Raw genomic sequence first — 20,813 nt, 5'->3', positions numbered from 1 at the left:
CTGTGTTCTCTTTTTCATTGTGAAACTGAAGTCTGTGCTGCATATAGCAATATTTTAGCTGATAAAATTAGCTTAACTATATAATAGCAAAGCAAGTCCCCTTCCCCCAAATCTAATCAAACAGATGAGCAAACTTAGAAATTGGTCAATAGAAAAAGTTTAGCATACCTCTAGTTAGTATATAAAATGAATGGAACTGTGTTGCAGCATGTATAGTGCAGGCATCCGTTCCCAGTTCTTCAAACTATAACTAAGGGCACATCTACACTGCAGGGCAAAATTTAAATTAAGATATGTAACTTCAGCTATGTCAATTGCGTAACTGAAGTCAAAATAGCTTAATTTGACTTTTGGTGCCATCTACACAGCAGGAAGTCGAAGGAAGAACACTTTTCCTTCAGCTTCCTTTGCTCCTCATGAAATAAGGGTTACAGGAGTCGGAGTAAGAAGTCCTCCATCTCGACATTATTTCAAAATAAAGGCTTTCAGTGTAGCCATGCACTATTATTTTGAAATAGTGTCAGTTATTCCAAAATAATGCTGCTGTGTTGAGATACCCTAAGTGACCATGATTCTATTACTTGCAGAATTTTTCCCCTCTAAAAGGCACATTTTTTTATTTTGTATATTCATAACTGTATCTGACCCCCTTCTTATCACTCTTAAAATATTGAGCAGTGATTCAAAGGACAGTGAATCTTTTCTCTCCAATCTGAGAACATACCAAAGTTCTCATACAAAGGCTGGATGCATTACTGCTGTAACATAAATCACATTTTGCTCCTGTTTTAAGGAAGTATAAATTGCCCAAATTAACAAGATGCTGGAATGTAGTCAGATGATTGGAGCAGAAGACTGGGAGGTCAGAAATCCTAAATTATACTCTTACCTGCCTTATTGATTCACTTTCATCACCTTCATGCAACTTCTATGTCTTGGATACCTGCTGTATAAAATGAGTACAATGACATTTGTCTATTCTACCTCCCTGGGATTGTGAAAATAAAGCGATTGTTTGCAATGTGCCCTGAAACTGTTGAATCAAAGGAACTATATCACAACTAAGGAATACAGCTTCTGTGATGGACTAAAGCACTAACTAGCCTAGAGCCAAACACCACAAATTCAGAAAACCTGATAGAAACCTGGAATAACACCACTAAGAAGGTGTAGCAAAATTTGATCCAAAAGATTTTCCCTGGTAACTCCCTTTGGCATAAATGAGAATCAGATATCTAGAGCCCTGAAAACAAATGAGTCCATAGCATATTTCACAGCTGAGTGCATCTATGGCACAAGTCTCAAAATCCAGGTCTATTAAATACAACATTTGTTTAATGAATTACAGCAATCCAATGTGCCTGTAGATGGCTTGCATTTGACTGTTATGTGGTAGACTCCAGCAGCCAGCTTGAAAAAGGAATCAATATTTGTAAAAAAAAAAAAAAAAAAAAAAAAAAAAAAAAAAAAAAAAATCAAGATAATTTATTCTGAACTCCCCAACTTGGTTGAAATATATGGATGCTTGATATATTTCACAGGGGTTGATGAAATGACCTTTATCAAAACCCAGAAGGGAAATGCTTGGCAAACCCAAATGAAATACTGCAACATTTTTCTCATTTTGTAGTTAGTTTCTATTCAGTTAACATGGGTTAGCTACAGTTTTCATTCAGTTCTAAATTTCAATCTATTCCACTAGTAGCTGTCTTCTCAGTCATCGAAGGGAGATCTTATATTTTCAGGATTTTTTTTATTAACTAGATAAAATATGCTTAATGGAGCCATGGTTAATATTTGATTTGTTAATGAATGGCTATAGTATAATAAAGAGCCTATTAGGAGCAGTGGTCTCCATAGAGACTTAGGGCCAATATGATCATTTAAAGCCTGGTCCATATAGTTCTAATCATACAAAAACTGTATCAGGGTATGTCTACACAACCCCGCTAGTTTGAACTAGCGGGGTAATGTAGGCATACCGCACTTGCAAATGAAGCCCAGGATTTGAATTTCCCGGGCTTCATTTGCATAAGCGGGGAGCCGCCATTTTTAAATTCCCGCTGGTTCGAACCCCGTGCAGCGCGGCTACACGGGGCTCAAACTAGGTAGTTCGGACTAGGTTCCTATTCCGAACTACCGTTACTCCTCGTGAAACCCCTGCATGGGGTTCGAACCAGCGGGGGATTTAAAAATGGCGGCTCCCCGCTTATGCAAATGAAGCCCGGGAAATTCAAATGCCGGGCTTCATTTGCAAGTGTGGTATGCCTACATTACCCCGCTAGTTCGAACTAGCGGGGTAGTGTAGACATACCCTCAGAGATTTGATTTTTTTTTTTTTTTTACCAAAAGTACTTATACAACAGACAAAGTTACCCTGGGATAAAGATGCCTTGTATTGTTATTATTGAATTACATTATTGTTGTGCCTTGGGGCTCTGGTCACCTGTTAGGACTCCATTGTCTATGAGGCTATGTCTACACTGAGTTTTGTTGGCAAAAAATATGCTAATGAGGGACTCATTTGCATGAGTCTCAATCTTATTTGCATATTTTCTGTCGATCTTGTTTTTCGCGAGGGTTTTTGCGCATAAACAAGCAGAGTGGACGTTTCCTTTTTGTGCAAAAACCCTTTTCCCTGCAAGATCCTTATGCCCCAAAAAAGAAGGTTTACCGATCTTGTGGAAAAAGGGGGGTTTTGCGCAAAAAGAAAATGTCCACATGGCTTGTTTTTGCGCAAAAACCCCTAGCGCAAAAAACAGAGCTGCAGAAAATATGCAAATGAAATCTCAACTCATGCAAATGAGTCCCTCATTAGCATATTTTCTGCCAAGAAAACTCGTAGTATAGACATAGCCTTAAAGTTTATTCCCCTTAGTTTACAAGAAAAAGCAATACTGGTATCAGCACGTTGATACTGGTATAACTGTGTTCACACTACCGGAGCTGTATCACTTTCACCATACTGGTATCATTGAAGCATGTGTAGACAAGGCCCAAGGCAGTCTGAAAGGTGTTAAAACCCTGTCAACACTATGTGCTAAGTGACTTTTTTAAACCCACAAACATATGAGCTAACATGTTTGTTTTGTTTAAATAGGCTAGGCAAGGCCCCAGAGACTAGATCCAGAGAGAGAAAGACACATTGAAAGCCGTGGCTGTTTTGACAGCGAAGGCTTTTTTTTCTTCTTCTCTTTTTATTTAAGTAACTGTGAAATGTTCGTTCACTTTCCTCCATGTTTTAAACAGTCCCCTCTTAAAAGCCCTTTCTGTCTCATTGTCGGCCACTTGAATCCATATCTACTCTACAGTGTGACATAAGCAGACGGGCACATTGCAAAGAGTAAGCCCCAGACAGGGGGCAGCCCACAATTTGACCCTGTCACATACATAGCAAGATTTTCCAGAGAGTTCAGTAGCCAGTGGCTTGCACGGAGATCAAGGGAGAATTGCTCCCCTATCCTTCCCAAACACAAAGAGAACAATGTGAGCTGCTGGGAGGGAGCTTTTTGGAAAGTCTCACCCATTTGAGGCTGAATTCACATGGCTGCATTTCTTTAGATGGGGACTGCTGGAAGTGGGAATGCAGTGGGTGAGAATGCAGTAGGTGGTATTCATGCCTCTGGGAAAGCACTGAATGCACTCCCCAGGCTATGTCTACACTACAGAGTCTACAAAACAGCCGTTTTTCCGAAAAAACTTCACTTACGTCCACACTGCAATCATGTTCTTTCGAAAGAAAATCGAAAGACCAGAGGGGTTTTTCTGACATTAGTAAACCTCTTTCTATGAAGAAGAAGCCTTTTTCTGAAAGAGCTCTTTCAGAAAAAAATGTGTGTGGACGGGGAAGAGGGAGATCTTTTGAAAGAAGAGGAAAGAGGAAAATAAACAGGGGCCCTGATGGCCACTCTGTCAATAGTAATCATAGCTTAAATGCGAGATGGCGTCCATTCAGTGTAGAAGCTATCGCTTTTTTGATGTGCTTTGGCAGTGTGGACGCTCTCTTTCAGAAGACTTTTTTTCGGAAGATCTCTTCCAGAAAAGCTTCTTCCGAAAGAAGCCTGCAGTCTAGACATAGCTCCAGAGTGGATTCATCTGATGAGATGCAATAGCAAGGACATTAACTATCCCACCACACTCTTCACAAGCACTAGGATTATTAATCATGGTGTCCTGGATGAATTCTAATCGGAGCATTTACCCTCTGCCCACTAAATGGCTGTGTCTAGACTGGCAAGTTTTTCCACAAAATCAGATGATTTTGCGGAAAAACTTGCTAGCTGTCTACACTGCCCTCTTGAATTTCCGGAAAAGCACTGACGATCTCATGTAAGATCGTCAGTGCTTTTCCGGAAATACTATGCTGATCCCGTTTGGGCAAAAGTCTTTTTCCGAAAGACTTTTGCGCAAAAGGGCCAGTGTAAACAGCACAGTAGTGTTTTCTGCAAAAAAGCCCCGATCGCGAAAATGGCGATCGGGGCTTTTTTTGCGGAAAACCGCGTCTAGATTGGCCACAGATGCTTTTCTGCAAAAAGTGCTTTTGCAGAAAAGCATCCTGCCAATCTAGACGTGCTTTTCCAAAAATGCTTTTAACAGAAAACTTTTCCGTTAAAAGCATTTTCGGAAAATCATGCCAGTGTAGACGTAGCCAATGGGTCTTTCTTTCGTTTCAACTGGGTGAAGAATTCGTCAATACATGCTCCATCCAGATGCACAGCATGCTGTGTGCAATTAAACAATCACTAGCTCACCCTGAAGGTGTCTGCATTTCAGAAGTGGGTGAATGACTGATGCAAGAACAGTTTATAAAGCACTTTGAGATTCTTAGACAATGTAAGCCACTATAAAAAATGCCAGGAAAACAACTGAGAATTGTGGCGATCAACATCCTATAAGGTAGTATGGTCTACAGGGCAGAGTAACAATGTGACCTTAAGGAGAGTGAGGTTCTACTCCTGGTTCTGCTGCCAACTTTTTGGGTGAGACACTACTTTGTGCCCCAGTTTCCCCATCTGAAAAATGGGGGCAATGATGTTGCCTTTCTTTATATAGCACTTTGAGATCTACTGATACAAACCCTGTATAAAGGTTAGGCCTTCTTATTGTTATATAACTGAACTGTATGACTAAATTACAGTACTGCCTTCAGGTCTTGGATCAGGGCAGCAGATGTATCAAAACAGTCATACAATTTGTTTACCTATAGTATTTTCATGCACAGTGTCACAGAGTGATTCACAGCTAGACAAACCAGTAGGAAGGGAACATCTAAAAGCATTGATAATAGCCACTCCCTTGCAGAAGAAAAGGAGGGTAAATCTGGAGAGGACATAAAAAATGGAACATAAGTAGCAGAGACAGTATTTTCACAGCTTTGCTGCAGTGAACGGAGGATGGCAGGGTGCAGTAAGTAGTGGAAAGATCCAGTGGTTTTACTCATTAAGTGACTGAAGACTATATAATATCTCTGTTAGTAGGTGTAAATCAAGAGTAATTGTGTTGGCTTCAATGAAGAAGAGTAACTTAGCTGAAATCAGCAAAGGATTTACACCTCAGAGCAGAATTTGACCCTGTCCTGAAGCCAAGATTTCAAGCTCATGCACAGATTTTCCTTGCATAACTGGGGCTTTTAAAAATAAAAATAACTTGAGGGTAAAGTCCATTGCCCACAGCTTCCGTTAATGTTCAGTTTTTATCATGCAGAATAAATTGGACTGTGGCAAGTTTTCTGTCCAGACAAATGAACAATCCTTGTGGTAAATAAGGAGCTTTTTTTGAGTTGACAGTGTCCATATGCATCCCAGTTAATGTCAGTTACTGTTAGCTTTTCAATTAGCGGAGGGTAGATGTTCCTTCATGCTTGCCACTTGACAGCTCTCTATGCTAGATATTGGTCTCAGTGAAATCAACGTGAGTTTTGCCATTGAATTAAAGCACTACACTTTTGTCCTTCTCTGTGGGACTGACAACCTGGCAGGGTCCGTGCTCTATGCCCCAAGAAGGGGCTAGGGCTAGGTAGTTCTCAGCACTGCTCAGAGAGCCCCAGGTAGCTCCTAGCATTGCCCAGAGTGCATGGCGCAGTGCTCCACCAGCAATTTAAAGGGCCAGGGCTGTGACAGCCAGGAGCTTCAGAACCCAGGGTAGTTGTCCCCTTTGCCTCCCCCTGTCTGCGGGACTGATCCCTCTTGCCAAAATGTTCCAGAGACCCAATACGCATTCCTGCGGAGATTCTGCAACTCGCAAGGAAGTCAGGAGCAGGCCCCAACTCAACCAATGTGCTTTTTTGTAGTTTCTTTATTGTGAGGTTCTTATTCCACTCTACCTACACAGTCAGGGCTCCTTCCTGAGCCTCAGGCTGTAGACATTTGTGCTATGTCTACACTGAGGTTTTTTTGGCAAAAGTATGCAAATCGTGCTCTCATTTACATATCTTCTGCTGATCCTTTTTGTGGAAGAGGTTTTGCCAATAAAAAGCCCCATGTAGACAGGGCTATTTGTCAGGAAAAAAACCACCTTTTTCGCAAGATCCCTTATTCCTCAAAAAGTGAGGTTTATAGGATCTTGCGAAAAAGGGTTTTTTTTCCCCAACAAATGGCCCCATCTATACAGGGCTTTTTATTGTCAAAACCTCTTCCGCAAAAAGGATCCGCAGAAGATATGCAAATAAAAGTGTGATTTGCATATCTTCTGCCAAAAAATCCCCGAGCCAGCTGACCGGGGTCAACCACTGGTCTTCTGTTACAGTTTAGACATGCCCAAATTGTCCAAGCATGTGCGTTAGTAACAAATTGCAAATACTGAGACTATTCAGAGAACACTCCAGATAGTCTACAGCAGTGGTCCCCAACCTGTGGAGGTTGCCAGGCGCCAGGGGGCATGGCCGTTCACCCGCCGGGCGCCAGGGGGTGGGGACGGGGGCAGAGCCCCCCATAGCCACGCGCCCCCACCCCCATAGCCGCCCCCGGGGCCGGCGCCCCCCGCCCCTACTCCAAGTGCCCGGGGCCACCTCCAAGGGCCGTGCGGCCGGGGCCGGCGCCCCCCCCCCCCTCCAAGCTCCGTGCGCCGGCGCCCCCCCTCCTCCAAGCGCCGGGGGCCGGCGCCCCCCCCCCCCCTCCAAGCTCCGTGCGCCGGCGCCCCCCCTCCTCCAAGCGCCGGGGGCCGGCGCCCCCTCCCCCCCCCCAAGCGCCGGGGGCCGGGGCCGGCGCCCCCCCAGAGCCGGCACTCACCATGCGCCTGGAGCCGGCTCCGGCACTGTGCATGCGCCACGTGCCCAGGGCCAGGCCAGCCCCGAGCACGTGGCGGGCGCACACGAATGCCCCCGCGGGCGCCATGGCGCCTGCGGGCACCGTGTTGGGGACCACGGGTCTACAGTTAGTCTGCACAAACTATTTGTCAAACAGTTATGAATAAGGGAGAAATTCATGAATATTGCAGAACAGAAAACCCCCCAGCTAGATTCATCAAATAATTTATTCAACGCAAATAGTGTGTCCAGATCCAACATAATCTATGGGCAAGATCCTTTTTAAAGGTTTAACCTAATTTGGAAACAAAAGATGCATTTGCATGACAACCCAAGAAATCTTAGACCATCCATCTAGAGGGCCTTCTATGAATAGTTCTGCATATGCTTTGCAATGCATTTCATTATGGCTATGTTTAGAAAAGAGCATTAGGATTTTGGTTCATATTCCATTTATATTACGGGTAGGTTCATAAATAGTTGATAAAGGGTTAAGAAAGGCTTAATTGGTGTTTTAACAAAAAGTTAATTATGAGCTGGGGGTGTTTGCACCTGCACCTCTTCTGTGTTGCACTGCTTATGGTGACCCCTGCTGGCAGTTAAATTTCTTACATGGATTTCAGTGACTCACCCCTCCCTCCGAGTCACACAATCTGTGTGCTCACTGACAGGGGGGGGGGGGGGGGAGACAAAGAGGACAACTGCCCAGGGCCCAGCCCCGGCTCCTGGGCCTTTTAAATTGCCACTGGAGTGCTGGACAGCTCAGAAGGCTGGTGATGACAGGAGAGCAACACTGATTGGGCGGCGCACGGGACTGGCTACCTTGCCCCGCCCCACCCCTTCTGCCTGAGGCCCCATCCCTTCCAGGATCATGGAGCTGCTCCCTACCTATGGCCCCCTGGTGTGCACAAACAAAATAGCCCCTACCTTGGGCCAGTTTAATTTTCTCTTCTTCCGGGCCTCCCCGGAAGAGCGGAGAGTGAAAGTGGTGGAGATTCCCACCTCCTATATGTGATTGAACAGACAAAGGGCAATGATGGGGCTACTGGATACAGCTGATATAGGTCCAGGCAGAGAGGAGTGACAGCATTTTGCAGTAATGCTTAGTTTCCATGTAGATTGTTTACTTTTAAAAGTTCACTGCACTCACTCTGCCTAGCTGGGTTTGGCTTTCATGGAGAGTTCATTTTCTCTGACCTTTTAGCTTTTGCCAAGTGAAAGATTCCATTTATGGTCTGATATTACCCATAAACATTTCCTCCCCATCTTAGAAGAAGGCGTTTTTTGGGGGTTGCTGGACTCCGTCTTCTGCACTTGTCTTGTTGGTCAGCTTCAAAGCTATCTTCCAAGTGCCAGTTTTCTAGGCCCCTGCTCTGTGTGGGGGTGTTTGTTGTTTAACAGAGGCTGGGTGAAATACTCAAGAAAGCCCAGAACCTTTCAGAGCAGTGTGGGGGTAGAATGCACAGTGACAGTGAGGCAGTGACAACTCCGAAAGCAGCCATGAAAAAAAAATATGCATGGGATTTTCAAAAGCACTTAACTAAAGATCACAAATCCTGTTGATTTTCAATGGGATATATCCTTCCAAGTCACTTAAGCTTTTAAAAACCCAGCTGTATATTTCTAGCTCCTATTAGCACCCCTATTCATCCCCATAACACACACACACACACCAACCAGAGCGGCACAAGGGGTAAAACATAGTTCTATCTTATAAAAGAGCTGGGAGATTCTGTCTCCCTTGCTTAGGGAAGACATAATGAATGAATAAAACATACATTTTCATAATATTTCTCCCCTCTCCCACCCACTCATTTCAGATGCTTTTTGAGATTGTTTTTCACTTTGCCTGTTCTCTATTTCCTCCCTCTTTCCCCAATGAGCAGAACCACTCCAAGCTGACGATGAACCAATGCTGCATCCAAGCTTCCAACCAAGACAGTTCCAGTGGATTCTGAAGTTAGGCAAAACTAGGTTAACCCTTTCTACATCCTGCCTGGAGAAGGGCTCTTTTTACACACATACAAGGATTCTGCCGGTATGTCTGGGGCACAGTTGATTGAAAACATGCAAGTTTTAAACAATGGGATAGTGAAGGGTGTGGTGAAAATGTTTTGGTACCATGTCTGAGAGTATGTCATTATTGTAACCTCTTTGGGGGCAAGGACCATCTTTCGTTTTGTGTTTGTACAGTGCCAAGCACTAACTAGAACTCCTCCACACTGTGCTAATACAAATAATATATAATAATTATTGCTTACTGTCAAGGGTGGTGACGCACTGGAATGGGTTACCTAGGAGGTGGTAGAATTTCCATCCCTAGAGGTTTTAAGTCACGGCTTGACAAAGCCCTGCCAGGGGTGATTTGTTGGGGTTTGTCCTGCTTCTAGCAAGCAGTTGGACTCAATGACCTCCTGAGGTCTCTTCCAACCCTATGATTCTATGAATCTAAGTGGCTACTAGTGAATTTTGCAGGGCTTCCCCAAATAGGTGGAAATAAAACTGCATCCATTACACAGACTGGCATGTACTTTAAAAAAATAATTATGTCTCCTCAGTAGGGGAATGGAGAAAACCAAAACACTCAGAGGCTATGTCTACACTGCAAGGGTTTTGTGCAAGAAGTCTTTTGCAGAAGAGTTCTTGCACAAAAACTTCTTGTGCAAAAGCACATCCACACCTCAAAGTGCATCTCTTTTGCACAAGAGAGCATCCACACTGCGTGGACGTTCTTGCGCAAGAAAGTGCTGATGGCCATTCACAGAATGGCCATCAGCGCATCTGTGTTTTTTCGGATAGGCTCCATTTGCACAACAAACTCCTGCGGAGAATCCACACATGCCTTTTTTGTGCAACATCTGTAGCACAAAAAGGACTTACACCTCATAAAAGGAGGTTTACCTACACCAGAAAAAGCCATTTGTTCTGCTGTTTACTGCCGATTTACTTGTGCAAAAGCACATTTGAGGTGTGGACACTCTGCAGGTTTTTGCGCAAAAACAGCCATTTTTGCACAAAAACCTTTCAGTGTAGACATGGCCAGAGAGTCTACCTGAGACCTTGCCTTACAAGACCCAATACGCCAGGTGTTCCTTCATACACTAGCGAGATAGAGACCACATAAATAGATACAGGCAGTCCCCGGGTTCCGTACAAGATAGGGACTGTAGGTTTGTTCTTAAGTTGAATTTGTATGTAAGTCGGAACTGGTACATATTGTAGGGGAAACTCTAGCCAAACATTTCTCCAGAGCTCAGTTTTATTCTCCCACCTCACTTCCCTCAATCCTTTATTCTCAAGCTGAGGTGTCTGCTGAGAAAAGCCGCTCCGCGTCTCCCTGGTCTGCTGGGGGGGGGGGGGGGGGCACTAGCTCCGCGTCTCCCTGGTCTGCTGGGGGGAAGCAGCAAGTGCGGGGTTGCCTCACCCGTTTGTAAGTAGGGATCCGATGTAAGTCGGATCCATGTAACCCGGGGACTGCCTACAGTTGAATAACATCTAAAATGCTTAAATACCATGGTGATAGAAATACAGAAAACCCTACAATGGACTGATGAACAGACATAGCCTTAATGTAGTTTTCAGTGGGGGATGGCAAAGGCAATTATTCTCTCTGCTTTTTTACAGAAAGTTTTATTTCCTTTGAAAACAATGACGACATATTGAGGTAAATAAATTGTCATGACATCCACACATGCAGAGCGAAATTAATTTATTCTTTGGTTGGCAAAACATCCTGATTTATGTTACACTTAATCTGTGCTGTGAAGCCAACTGATATAAAATTTCATATCTAGATTTTGTGAAACACAGCAGCCCGTTTGATGGTTTTCATGACCACGTACAATATAAACAATTTTCCCCCTTTAACTGTCTATCTTGTCCATGATATCTTTACTTCCAGTTTCCCACCGGCTATTGTTGATTGGTGTGTGTTGGCTGTAATGATCTGTGTAATACAATAATTTCACTTTCTATTAAACTCGGAATCAAGAATTTGGATGTAAAATTTTGAAAAAGGGCTTTAATGATCTAGGAGCTTAAATCTCATTGACTTTCAGTAGGATTTAGGCTCCTAAATGCCTTCAGACTTTTTGCAAACTTTACCCCACGGTCTTTTTTCTTGGCTGTGCCATGGACATTATGATTTTTGACCTTGGACAAGTCATTGGTACACTACAAAATATGGCCAACATTTTCTAAAGGCCTTACTGTTTAACAGAGGCCCAACTTGAGTCCTCTTAAAGGGACCTGCTTTTTAGAGAGTGGATGCTCAGTACTTTCTGAAAATCAGGGCCTCTTAAATTATCTCAAATTGGATACCTAAATACAAAGCCACCCCAAATCAATAATCACCTTTGAAAATGTGGCTTCCGTGCTTCAGTTTTCACACCTGTACAATGAGCATTTTGGAACTCTGTAAAGTGCCTTGTGATCTTTGGATGTGAAGTTTTCATAGAATCATAGAATACTAGAACTGGAAAGGACCTTGAGAGACCATCAAGTCCATCCCCCTGCCCTCATGGCAGGACCAAGCACTGTCTAGATAGATCATCCCTGACAGATGTCTATCCAACCTGCTCTTAAATATCTCCAGTAATGGAGATTCCACAACCTCCCTAGGCAATTTATTCCAGGGTTTAACCATCCTGACAGGAATTTTTACCTAACATCCAACCTAAACCTCCCTTACTGCAATTTAAGCCCATTATATCCTGTCCTATCATCAGAGGCCAAGGAGAACAATTTTTCCTCTTTCCTCCTTGTAACACCCTTTTAGATACTTGAAAACTGCTATCACGTCCCCTCTCAGTCTTCTCTTTTGTAAACTAAATAAGCTTAATTATTTCAGTCTTCCTTCATAGATCATGTGTTCTAGGCCTTTAATCATTGTTGTTGCTCTTCTCTGGACCTTCTCCAATTTCCCCACATCTTTTTTGAAATGTGGTGCCCCAAACTGGACACAATGCTCCAACTGAGGCCTAATCAGTGCAGGGCGAGCAGAAGAATGACTTCTCGTGTCTTGCTCACAACACTCCTGTTAATGCCTCCCAGAATCATGTTTGCTTTTTTTGTAATAGTGTCACACAGTTGACTCATATTTAGCTTGTGGTTCACTATAACCCCTAGATCCTATTCTCCATTACGCCTTCCTAGACAGTCACTTCCCATTCTGTATGTGTGAAAATGTTTGTCCCTCCCAACACGGAATATTTTGCATTTGTCCTTATTACATTTTATCTTCTTTACCTCAGACCATTTCTCCAGCTTGTCAAGATCATTTTGAATTATAACCCTATCCTCCACAATACTTGGAATCCCTCCCACTTTGGTATCATGCCCAACTCTATGCCATTATCTAAATCTTTGATGAAGATATTGAACAGAATTGGTCTCCAGATTGATCCCTCTAAGCTGGGCGACAGCACAACTTCACAGGTGATCAGTCAGAGGGTCAGAGTTGACTGACTGGGTGGGGCTAATTAATCACCTGTGAAGCAGTGCTTCTGCCCAGCTTAGAGGGAACACTGCCCTGAGGAACCCCATTTGTAATGACTTTCCACCATGACTGTGATTACTATCTGAGAACAGTTATCCAACCAGTTATGCCCCCACCTTATAGTTGCTCCATCCAGGTTTTATTTCCCTAGTTTTTCTATAAGAAGGTCAGGAGAGACTATATCAAATGATTTACTGAAGTCTAGGTATACCATGTGTACCGCTTCCCCTTTATCCACAAGGTTTGTTATTCTATCAAAGAAAGCTATGAGCTTGGTTTGACATGATTTGTTTTTTATAAAGCCATGCTCTTACTTATCTTTTTATCTTCCAGATGTTTGCGGATGGATTCCTTAATTATTTGCTCCATTATCTTTCCTGGCACAAAAGTTAAGCTGACTGGACTGTAGTTTCCTAGGTTGTCCTTGGTTCCTTTTGTCTAGATGGGCACTACATTTGCCATCTCTCCCATCTTCTATGACTTTTCAAAGATGACAACTAACAGCTCAGATACCTCCTCAATCATGTATCCCTTTCTGCATGACTCCTTCCTAGACTATCACTTCCCATTCTGTATGTGATAGATGAGGAAGGAGAAAATTTGTTCCTCTTGGTTTCTGAGGACAGGACAAGGAGTAATGGGCTTAAAGTGCAGCAGGGGAGGTTTAGATTGGACATTAGGAAAAAATTCCTAACTGTCAGGGTGGTCAAATATTGGAATAAATTGCCAAGGGAGGTGGTGGAATCTCCCTCTCTGGAGATATTTAAGAACAGGTTAGATAGACATCTGTCAGGGATGGTGTAGACGGAGCTTGATCCTGCCTTGAGGGCGGGGGGCTGGACTTGATGACCTCTCGAGGTCCCTTCCAGTCCTATTATTCTATGATTCTATGTGTGAAATGGATTGTTTCTTCCTAAGTGGAGTACTTTGCATTTGTCCTTATTAAACTTCATCCTATTTATCTCAGACCATTTCTCCAGTTTGTCCAAATAATTTTGAATTATGACCTTATCCTCCAAAGCACTTGCAATCCCTCCCAGCTTGGTATCATCTGCAAATTTAATAATCATACTCTTTATACTATAATCTAAATCATTGATGAAGATACTGAACAGAACCAGTCATTAAAATGACCCCTGTGGAACCTCACTTGTTATGCCCTTCCAGCAGGATTGTGAACTATTAATAACTATTCTCTGAGAACAGTTATCCAGTCAGGTATGCACCCACTTTAAGTAGCCCCATTTAGTTTGTATTTTCCTAATTTATTGATAAGAACGTCACGTGAGACCGTGTCAAATGCTTTACTAAAGTCCAGGTATACCACATCCACCACTTCTCCCTTATCCACAAGACTTGATAGCTTTCTTTGATAGGCTATCAGATTGGTTTGACATGTTTTGTTCTTTACAAATCCATGCTGGCAGTTACCTATCACTTAATTTTTGTCCAGATGTTTGCAGATGAATTCCTTAATTACTGGCTCCATTATCTTCCTTGTCACAGAAGTAAAATGACTGGTCTGTAGTTTCCTGGATTGTTCTTATTTCCCTTTTTATAGGTAGGCATTATATTTGCCCTTTTTCCAGTCTCCTGGAATCTCTCCCAACTTCCATAACTTTTCAATGATGATACCTAAAAGATCAGATACCTCCTCTGTCGGCTCCTTGAATATTCTAGGATGCATTTCTTCAGGCCCTGGTGACTTGCAGACATCTAATTTTTCCAAATAATTTTTAACTTGTTCTTTTAATTTTAACTTCTAAACCTACCCCATTTTTACTAGCATTCACTAGGTTAGGCATCCCATCACCATCCATCTTCTTGACAAAAACCGAAACAAACAAACTTAAGCACCTCGGCCATTTCCAAGTTTCCTGTTATTGTTTCTCCCTCTTCACTGAGCACTGGGTCTACCCTGTCCTTGTTCTTTCTCGTGCTTCTAATATATTTGTAGAATGTCTTATTACCCGTTGGCTGTGTCTACACTGCACCCCCTTTCCGGAAAAGGGATGCAGATTAGACACATCGGAATAGCAAAATCCGCGGGGGATTTAAATATCCCCCGCGGCATTTGCATTTACATGGCTGCCGCTTTTTTCCGGCTTGGGGATAAGCCGGAGAAAAGCGCCAGTTTAGACGTGATTCTCCGGAAAATAAGCCCTTTTCTGGAGGATCTCTTATTCCTACTTTCAAGTAGGAATAAGAGATCCTCCAGAAAAGGGCTTATTTTCCGGAGAATCACGTCTAAACTGGCGCTTTTCTCCGGCTTATCCCCAAGCCGGAAAAAAGCGGCAGCCATGTAAATGCAAATGCCGCGGGGGATATTTAAATCCCCTGCGGATTTTGCTATTCCAAAGTCTACATTACCATCCCTTTTCCGGAAAGAGGTGCCAACGTAGACACAGCCTTTATGTCTCTAGCTAGATTGAGTTCATTTTGTGCCTTCGCCTTTCTAATCTTGCCCCTCTATACTTGCATTGTTTTCTTATATTCAACCTTTGTAATTTGACCTAGTTTTCACTTTTATATGACTCCTTTTTGATTTTTAGATCATGATTTTTAAGATCTCATGGTTAAGCCAAGATAGTCTCTTACCATACTATCTTTCCTAACTGTGGCATAGTTTGCTTTGGGGCCCTTAATAATGTTCCTTTGAAAAACTGCCAACTCTCTTCAGTTGTCTTTCCTCTTAGTCTTGCTTCCCATGAGACCTTATCTACCAGCTCTCTGAATTTCTAAACTCTGCCCCTTTAATTATACATTCTGACCAGTGTTCCCTGTAAACTGAGAGTGGCCATCCAGGAGAGATTAAAATGCCACCCAGTTGATTAGCACAGTGCCCATAGCTGCCCACAGTTAGCAGCATGTGTTTCTATTGGTGATGCACATCCACCCATGCTTTGGTGCAAATAACCTTTATTCCACACATGGGGTGGAAAAAAGTAGAGAGAACATGGATTATGACTACAACAGATATAGCTCTTTTTTGTAGATCTGTAGTGAAAACGTGTATAGAACCCCTCACTTCAAAAGAAAACAAAAGCCATGATTATTGTTAGAGCAGTAGAGCTAAATCTGGTAGATTTACGGCAAGAGTTCTATGACAAAAGTGGGCATTTTTCAGCTTCAATAGTTTTGGTGGAAACTTGCTTCTGACTCTCAACAGGAAATGCTTTCCCTTGGTTTAAATGAAACTCTTATTAGAAAGAAACAGTGAGATTTTTGTGGTATAGCACTTGGGAAAAAAAAGTGATTGCTACTAATATTTTGCATTGCTTAAGCATAGATGGAGAATCCTGTAAACAGAAGGCATGTAAAATATCAACTGGCTAATATTAGTGTGAATTATTGTATGTGTACATGAAAGCAAGCATACCAGGATCTTACAAAAGCCTCAAGTGGTAGATGAATATCTGCAAAATGCTTATCTCTGAAACTGCTTAGACTTGCTTCAGATATGATCACTTAAGCCAATGAGAAAGGAAAGAAAGTAATAGTCAGGACACCTAATAAAAAGTGATGGAATGTAACTTGTATAATAAGTAGAGAAGATCACACATACATTTTGAGTGGATTTGTCTTGCAACATTTTCCTTTTAGTTTAGGGAAGGGGGTAAAAGTATCTCTCCCCCCCCCCCCCCCCACCTAGGGCTTTATAACACCACAGTATCAGAGCAGTTAACTAATATTTAGGAATTTGTCTTCACAATGCCCTTGAGAGGTAGGATGAGGTACTTGACCTGCTAATGAAAATACTTATCTCCCTTATCTTCACTAGCTTCTTGTGTTAGTCATCACATTTTAGCTAATACAAGGTAAAAATGCACCTTTTATTCCCTAGTGAAAACAAGGCCCAAGTATTATGTTACAAAACCATGAGGATTAAAAAAAAAAAACCTCTTTTTTTTTTTTTAAACCTTTATGTCACCCTTGTTCTCCATTTTCAAGTTTCTCACCTCAACCATGAGGGCTAGAAACCTACTTTTATATTTCAATGAAAGCCAAGATTCTCACCTAACATATGATTCCAGGAATTGGAGTTATAAACAAAATACCAAATATCATGAGGCTATCAATGAAAATCATGAAAGCTGACAACCCTGCTATTGGTGGAGTGAGGACTACTCGATGTGATTACAGGTAACAATCTGACCCACATTTAGAACATGGATATCATGACTCCTAAAAGCCACCTGCCAATTGATGCACATACGATAAGGTATTTTGTGGGGGATAGGGGGTTGATCTGTTTAAAGAAACATAACTGACTACCAGCAACTCTTAATATATACTCTGCTCTCCAAACCAGCTGCATTCCTTCCAGTTGCTATGGGGAAGGAAGTTCAACTCTTCTCTACATTGTTTACTTCCTTTATTTGTCAATAGCATCATCAATGATGTCATCATCGTCCTTGAAGTTTTATTATCTTGTGTGCCCTCTGCTGGTGAACTGGCTTTTTCTGCAGCAGGAGATTGCTGAATCTGGCAGCATTAGCTAGGTCTATTTTTTCAAAAATCTTCAGCATCAGAGAGGTTGGTGTATGTGTGTATCTTAATAGATACGGTTTCACACAATAGTCTGCGGAACATTCCCCATTCCATTATAACATTTTAAAGCATCATTTACACAGTACTTTAATATTAGGTTCTGGCAGGGCACCTGGTAACTAGCAACATACATAATCACTTTTTAAGGATTCAACACCTGCTTTTAATATATGTATTTTTGGGGATGAGAAGTGGATAAATTTCTATATTCTTCATTGTTTGGAACACTTAGGATGATCAGCTAGAATAATCCCTTGAAAATTGCTATTTTTCAAGGAGCGTAATGATACCAATTTTCACCTACACAAGCAACTTTATTTTACTCTGAAAACAGTTCACGAACATTAAACTAAGTTTGAGGTAGGAAAATATTATTGAACCCATTTTACAGCTGAGTAGACTAAAGCAAAGAGAAGTTAAATCACTCTCCTAATGTTGCACAGTGAATCAGTGGTAGACTTGAAATAGTTTTGAGTCACTGTCCTATACACCGTAGCCAGTAGACATGTTTCCAGCAGGTTGTAGTCATGAATGCTGTGCAAATCACAGCAAAACTGACACAAATCTGCTAAGTGTATGCTGTTGTCACATCTGCATTTTTCACTGAAAAGTGAAAGAATAATTTCACCCAGCTATAGTACTCATTCAGTTTTGCAGTGTATTTGTTAATCTTAATGGGTATATATGTATGTATTTTTTATGTTTTCAGGGAAGAATATACATAGATATACAGCCCTGGAATTCTGGCTGGTTAAACAACATGAATTTTTGCCATCCAGTGTCACTACTGGTGGCAGTGTCAAAATGCAGCACTTAACAGTGACATCTACTTCCTCAGCAAATGCAAGAAAACAAACCATAATCTTTAGAGGACTTACCATCTATAACCCTCTGACTACCACATACAACTCCAAATCACCTTGGATGGGCTCTTGCAATGTTTGTTAACTTCTTTTGCTTAACAATTTGTTCCATCTTGTATTTATCTCTGATGGTTACATTTCCCAGACTTGAAGAAGAGCTCTGTGTAAGCTCGAAATTTGTCTCTTTCACCAGCAGAAGGTAGTCCAATAAAAGACATGAACTCACCCACATGCTATTGAAATTCAGTGGAAGTTGAGTGCCTAACTCCCTTAGGCTCCTTGGAAAATATTAGAATCTTGTAAAATGTCAGCAGCACACTTTGCTTTCTCCAAGGCCAGGGTCGGTAGCAGTCCGTTTCCCCATCATTCTCAAACTACAGCAATGCCAAGTTGTCTTTTTTCACACACTGTTGCTCCCAAGAGAAGTGCTAATTAAAATCGGCTGATAAACTTGAGTGCCACTCTAGAAGCTGCACATTTTTTGAACAGTGATTTAACAGAAAATGCACTTTTTATCAGAAATATTTTCCTTTCCTTGTGCAGCAGCTTTGGCTTTATTCACAGCAGGCAAGTATTCTACGGGTTGTTGGTTTTTTTTAAATTTTAGGTCAGTGACAAAAGTGCAAAAATGGCCTTCTGTGTCTCAAGGAAGAGATCCTCTGCCCCTACTGAGGGTACCAAAAATCGAGTAGGGATGAGTCAGAGACAGTCAGTTGCCTACATGTCATGTGACTCAGTAGATCATAAAGGTGAGAGAAAAAAAAGTGAAAGCCAAAAATAATTATACAGCAAAGAAGAAACACTGTTATGGGAAGACTTTTTTTTTTTTTTTAAATAAGCAGGTTATTAAGTCAGGGGCAGATTTTTGTTTTCATGTGTTTGCATTATAGTCACCCAAACTGAGACTGGAACAGCACTATACTAGACTGACATGTAATCAGAAACAGTGCCTGCCCCGAGCAGCTTCCAGCCAAAGGGCTGGAGGGGAATCAGAGGCACAGGCACAGAACCCACTGCAGCTCCTGACACCTAACCAAACGCCTTCTCTAGCTACGGAATTCTCCAGGTCTGGTTCTGCATTTCTTGCACACCCAAATTCTAGATGGCTTCAGTGGGAGTTTTGACCAACTAGCCAACTTGGGCAGGATGATATTTTGGTTAAGACACTGGACTGGGACTGAGGAGATGTGAATGCATGCTCAGCTCTGCTACTGACTCCCAGTGTAACCTTGGGAAGGTCATCTAATCTCTTGGTCTTATTTCTCCATAATAAGGCTTGCTTGCCTTTGAGGTATTCAAATACTACAATGAGGAGGGCTCTATATGTACGTTTAGCTGGAGAGTATGATACGACTCAAAGAAGGCTGTGAGGGGGTCACTCACCACTGTAGCGGGGGTCCATCATCTGTTCCCCGGAATCAGTCCATTCCGTCCGCACAGGCCTCCGCTCACGTGGCGTTTCCCCTCTGGAATCTTCCGGTCGCGTTGCTCTCTTCGCCACACTGCCCTCCGGCAGTGCCCAAGTCACTCGCTCTGAGCCCCCCTTCCGGGGGTTTGGTGTCTCTCCAGCAGGCCTTGCCATAGGCCGAGCAGGCTGGCCAGGTGGCTGTCCAAGCGCCCTGGCCCAGCCTGACTCTCTAGCCCTGCCCTAGCTCCAGAGAGCATCCTGCTCCCTCAGCAGCCAGGCTCACACTGCCTTTGCTGAAGCAGCCCTTCCCTTTTATAGCTCCCAGCTGGGCCTTAATGGGCCAACGCCGCCCAGCTGGGCTGAACTCCCGGGCCTGCTCCAGGGTGGGGTTTGGCTCTTAAAGGGCCAGTACAGGGCAGCTGCCCTGCTACAAAGGCAAAGAATATTTTAAGAGGGATTTCAGGTTTACAGGTACCTTGCCTAGGACAAACTAGCACAGCAGATTTTTTTATCTTATTCAGAAGAAAGACACAAGTTTTAGAGCATTTGGTTAACCAATAGGTCACAGTAAAACAGGTGCTTCTTCCAATAAAAAAGTGATCTGCTGGGACTTGATTTACTGAAACAGACAAATGTAGCAGCTCGCCATAGAAGGGGGGGGAGGGATAGTTTTTCTAATAAAACCTATTTAGTCCTGACACAGATAACATTTCTTTTTAAAATAACAAGAGTGTCAAAGTATCTTCTCGCAAAATCAATAGCACACCACTTAGCACTCTGTGAAGTTTCCCCTCTGAGTCTCTGCACAGCCGCCATCAAAAGAGGAACCACCAGCTCACAGAGGAGCTCCACTGTCTTCCTGACCCAGAACATCTCGGGCCATCTCTTCCCAACCCACTCACACTCACAGAGCTAAGAACTGCCGCCCTGTGTCTGACTGGGAGTCCGTCTGGCCCACTCGTCTGTCTCCCCGCACAGCGGTTAGCTCTAGCTGCTTTAGGAGAATCACAAAATGCTAGAACTGGAAGGAACCTTGAGAGGTCACCGAGTCCAGTCCCTCAAACTCATGCCCAATCTGGCCAGGGAGTCCCAGCAGGCTGCAGGAGGACTGTCCAATCGCATCCCTCAAGCCCCTCACCTTCCCACTATCACTCCACTCTCTCCCTCCCCCATGGCACCCCATCTTCTGAGCGAGTGCGCCTGCCGAATGAATTCCACTTCCCCACAGCTCCCACCACCATGGGGAATGGA

The 20,813-nt window shown here is 42.9% G+C and overlaps 1 protein-coding gene and 1 long non-coding RNA gene across 9 annotated transcripts in view; one reads left to right on the top strand and one right to left on the bottom strand.

Moving 5' to 3' along the window:
• KAZN (kazrin, periplakin interacting protein) overlaps window positions 1-20,813 on the bottom strand; it is an 846,942-nt gene that overhangs the window by 468,182 nt on the left and 357,947 nt on the right. The window contains exon 1 of one of the 2 annotated variants that reach the window (XM_075906499.1): window positions 19,538-19,669. The exons of the other annotated variant lie outside the window; for it this stretch is intronic. The gene's annotated coding sequence lies outside the window, so the exon portion shown is untranslated. Of the gene's footprint in view, window positions 1-19,537; window positions 19,670-20,813 lie in introns of those variants that run through there. 2 annotated transcript variants of the gene reach the window in all.
• LOC102462858 (uncharacterized) overlaps window positions 1-20,813 on the top strand; it is an 82,774-nt gene that overhangs the window by 13,996 nt on the left and 47,965 nt on the right. For 6 of the 7 annotated variants that reach the window (XR_012897317.1, XR_012897318.1, XR_012897316.1 and 3 more), the window contains exons 2-4: window positions 9,130-9,281; window positions 10,868-10,907; window positions 16,775-16,883. This is a non-coding gene — a long non-coding RNA (uncharacterized LOC102462858). Of the gene's footprint in view, window positions 1-9,129; window positions 9,282-10,867; window positions 10,908-16,774; window positions 16,884-18,000; window positions 19,588-20,813 lie in introns of those variants that run through there. The other variant, XR_012897314.1, reaches the window with a different exon arrangement.

This window comes from Pelodiscus sinensis, chromosome 23 (assembly GCF_049634645.1).
Source record: "Pelodiscus sinensis isolate JC-2024 chromosome 23, ASM4963464v1, whole genome shotgun sequence".
NCBI lineage: Eukaryota > Metazoa > Chordata > Testudines > Trionychidae > Pelodiscus > Pelodiscus sinensis.
This window is presented reverse-complemented; position numbering and strand designations above follow the sequence as displayed.